This window comes from Berghia stephanieae, chromosome 6 (genome assembly GCF_034508935.2).
Source record: "Berghia stephanieae isolate SIO BIC M18660-M18661 chromosome 6, UCSD_Bste_1.3, whole genome shotgun sequence".
Classification (NCBI taxonomy): domain Eukaryota; kingdom Metazoa; phylum Mollusca; class Gastropoda; order Nudibranchia; family Aeolidiidae; genus Berghia; species Berghia stephanieae.
In genome coordinates, this window is record NC_088365.1 from 63,160,325 (window position 1) to 63,165,324 (window position 5,000).

At 39.4% G+C, this 5,000-nt stretch overlaps 1 protein-coding gene across 1 annotated transcript in view; it reads right to left on the bottom strand.

The window, feature by feature from the left end:
• Positions 1–5,000, bottom strand: part of LOC144975741 (glutathione S-transferase 1-like) — a 27,196-nt gene that overhangs the window by 17,120 nt on the left and 5,076 nt on the right. The window lies entirely within an intron of this gene.

The window sequence follows — 5,000 nt, forward strand, 5'->3', positions numbered from 1 at the left end:
TTTCGCGTGAAACGGACAATAGCATATAATTGTTTGCTACCCTTTGGATAGGACGCCAGATTAGCGAAAAAGTACTTTCCGCCAGATCTAACAAACCCTGCTACCCAATCACTGCTTGGGTGGATAAGGGAGTCTGGGGAAGAGTAGAAAATCAAAAACAAACCCTTTACATGTGGAGCCAATGCTCTACCAACTGAGACCTCGGGACTCCGTTTTATCTGTTACTTTGTTTTATATTGTTTTATACTTGTGACAGGAACACGACTGTTATTTTATTATTCATAAAATCTTGAAAAATTAAAAAAGAATTAAAAACATAATAAGAAAAACAAAGAATGATAAGATAAAAATCCTTCAAGTATTATCTATAATAATTACAGGCCATGTGTTCGTCCCCCAACCAATTATATACACCAACACAGCCGTACAAGTACATCAACACAATCATACTAAGGGATAACCCCCCCCCCCCCCCCCCCAAAAAAAAAAAAAAAAAAAAACCCAACACATTTTCATTTTTTAAAATTTGGCCGAAAAAAAAACTCATTCTTTAAATAAATACAGATTTATTAAAATAAATGACCCACATCTTGTCAAAAAACTCTCAAACCTGGGACTTACTAGGAGGTTTTCTTGAAGTCTCAGATTCGATTTTTTTTGGACAAGATGAGGGTCTTCTTAATACTCTTAATACAGTCGTAACGTCACTTCCTTCCTAATGACGCATGGTAACTTAGTAACACTGGCTCTAAACTATCTGAACAATGGCGGACGCCCTTATGAAATATTTCCCCGGCGAGCATAAAAGCGTATCCAGAGGGAAAAAAACCCCATAAATTTGATCATGTTTTGACTTTTACACATTCTGATCACAAGGCATATGAAAAGTTCTAGCCAGCATGAAGAATAAAAAGTAATGATTTTTTTGTGTTTAGAACCAAGATGGCCGCCGTTGCCGGGCGGCGTGACATCAGACTACTGAATCCAATTGGTTGATATATAAAAGACTAGTTTTTTGGCCAGGTGTTTAAAATGTGCTGATTTTATTCTATAGTTTGACAGTGTTCAATATTCATTAAGTTCAATTTGCTACACAAACACAAACACAGACACTAATCTCTTTCTCATATACACATACACACACAAACAAAAACACTCACACACACACACACACACACACACACACACAAACAAACAACATTATCATTATATGTCATCCTTGATTATGTTCTACCTGCTACACAAACACAAACACATACACACACTCTCTCTCTCACACACACACACACACAAACACATACACACTCTTGCTCTCTCACACACATACACACACAAACACATACACACTCTCGCTCTCTCACACACATACACACACAAACACATACACACTCTTGCTCTCTCACACACATACACACACAAACACATACACACTCTCGCTCTCTCACACATATACACACACAAACACATACACACTCTCGCTCTCTCACACACATACACACACAAACACACACACACACTCTCTCACACACATACACACACAAACACATACACACTCTCGCTCTCTCACACACATACACACACAAACACATACACACTCTCGCTCTCTCACACACATACACACACAAACACACACACACACTCTCTCACACACATACACACACAAACACATACACACTCTCGCTCTCTTACACACATACACACACAAACACACACACACTCTCTCTCACACAATACTCTCTCTCACACACACATACTCTCTCTCACACACATACACACACAAACACACACACTCTCTCTCACACACATACTCTCTCTCACACACATACACACACAAACACATACACACTCTCGCTCTCTCACACACATACACACACAAACAAACACACACACTCTCTCACACACATACACACACAAACACATACACACTCTCTCTCACACACATACTATCTCTCACACACACATACTCTCTCTCACACACATACACACACAAACACACACACTCTCTCTCACACACACATACTCTCTCTCACACATACATACAGAGACACACACACACACACTCTCTCTCACACACATACTCTCTCTCACACACACATACTCTCTCACACACATACACACACAAACACACACACTCTCTCTCTCTCACACATACACACACAAACACACACACTCTCTCTCACACACATACACACACAAACACACACACACTCTCTCTCACACATACACACAGAGACACACACACACACTCTCTCTCACACACATACACACACAAACACACACACTCTCTCTCACACACATACACACACAAACACACACACTCTCTCTCACACACATACACACACAAACACACACACTCTCTCTCACACACATACACACACAAACACACACACACTCTCTCTCACACATACACACACAAACACACACACTCTCTCTCTCACACATACACACACAAACACACACACACTCTCTCTCACACACATACTCTCTCTCACACACACATACTCTCTCTCACACATACACACAGAGACACACACACACACTCTCTCTCACACACATACACACACAAACACACACACTCTCTCTCACACACATACACACACAAACACACACACTCTCTCTCACACACATACACACACAAACACACACATACTCTCTCTCACACATACACACAGAGACACACACACACACTCTCTCTCACACACATACTCTCTCTCACACACACATACTCTCTCACACACATACACACACAAACACACACACTCTCTCTCTCACACATACACACACAAACACACACACACTCTCTCTCACACACATACTCTCTCTCACACACATACACACACAAACACACACACACTCTCTCTCACACACATACTCTCTCTCACACACATACACACACAAACACACACACTCTCTCTCTCACACATACACACACAAACACACACACACTCTCTCTCACACACATACTCTCTCTCACACACACATACTCTCTCTCACACACAGACGTACATACACACAAACAAAAAACAGTATCATTATATTCCATGTCATCCTTGATTATTTTCTGTCTGATACACAAACACAGACACATTATCTCTCTCTCTCTCTCTCTCTCTCTCTCTCTCTCTCTCTCTCTCTCTGTCTCTCTCTCTCTCTCACACACACACACTCACACACACTCACAAACAAACAACATTATGATTATAATATTCCTACATGTCATTCTACCCATCATTTTTCAATCGAATTAATTTCCCCGTCTCCAGTGTTTTCTTAACAAGACAAAGTTTACAGCCATACTAAAAAAACACGAAAAACACGTATTTAAAATTTTGGCCAGAAAACCCGTCCTTCTATATAATAATATCAAACGATTTAAATGACCCTCAGCATGGAAAGAAATAAAAAAAAAGTCTCAAACCTGGGACGTATTCGCGAGATATTCTTTTTTTTTCCGAGATGAAGATCATTTAAATCGATAGATATTTGAAGGACGGGTTTTATGGCCAAATTTTGAAATACGACTTTTTCCCGAGTAGAACAGTCAAACTGCTTAATAGCTGAGCTGCATTCGATTTCTTTGGGGTTAAACCTGTAATTTGACGTTACAATCAACCAGCCCCCCCCCCTCAAGCCCCCCCCCCCCCCCACCCAGTGCTATCAACAACAACAACAACAACAACAACAAACACGTCTCAATATATAATAAATGTAACCCTTCGTCTCAAAACGGTATTATGTCGGGTTGTTTAACTCTCTCCTTCGCGACCATTTTCATTATTTTCCCAAAATGGCCAGGCTTACCCAGCAAAAAAATGTAGATTTTTTAAAACTCAAACGATCTCTCGACAAAACAATTTTATGTTCTTATTGATTAAATAAGGATCAGTCGTCACAGTTTGTGATGTACAAAAATAAATCTGGAATAGAAAAATGTAGATTGTGTCGTCACAAATGTGACTATTTTGCTGTAGGTGGTAAGGAGCGGAACCATCGTTATGTTATAGCCTGACACTGAAATCCAAAAGGACTGGCATTTTGACGTCATTATTTGGTTTTTGCACCGCCTTGTGAGTTGTCGTTAGTAGAGCTCATGGAAACAAGTTATTTCATTGGTTGAACTATTGAATTCAACTCACGATTTGTTTTCTTTTGTGGCAAAAGACTGGCATTTTGACGCCATTTTTCGGTCAGTGTCAGGCCATAACTTTACGAAGGCCACGTAAGGAGAGGGTTAAAATCGTGAAAATTGAATTTATATCCAGAAATAATAGACTTGGGTTGGGTTTGTTTGTTTTCTTGAAGACAATGATTATCATATTTTAGTGTGTGAAATAGACATAATTCTTTTTTCTTTTTTTTTTTTTTTGATCAGTTTGGCATTAATTTGACGTTAGAGTTTCTGGTTCATCCCGACATAGTGCAATTTTGTGGCGATGGGGCACATCTTTTAACATCTTGAGTATAATTCAATCTTTATGCGACGAATCAATTCATTTTGCTGACATGACAAGTTCAATCTTCAGCATAGTGTTCTCTGCCGCGCATTGATTGACAAAGCAATTTCTTTATAATATACATATACATATTGTGAGGCTATGTGGTCTAGTGGTATGACACTCGCTTTTGGATCGGAAGGTCCTGGGCTCGAGCCTCGCGCTCAGCGCATAGTTGAGTCCTTGTAAAAGGCTCTTTACTCACATTCTCTCACGGTACTCAGGTGTAAAATGAGTACCTGGCTGTTAACAGCGTTGTCTTTGTCCGAAAAATTGTAATATCGCCTAACAGGCGTCATGCCCTGTCCTACATGTTAAATGTTGCTGTTGACCAGTGACCCCTTGAAAAGCACTTTGAGCACATTATTGCGCTATATAAAGCTCAATTTTTTTTAATATAAAGCTCAATAATATTCATTTGTGACTATCTTGTCATTCACGTATTATATCGAGTGACATCTAAACCTTTTTAAAAAGAAATTGAACATTTATAATAAATAGCGCAAT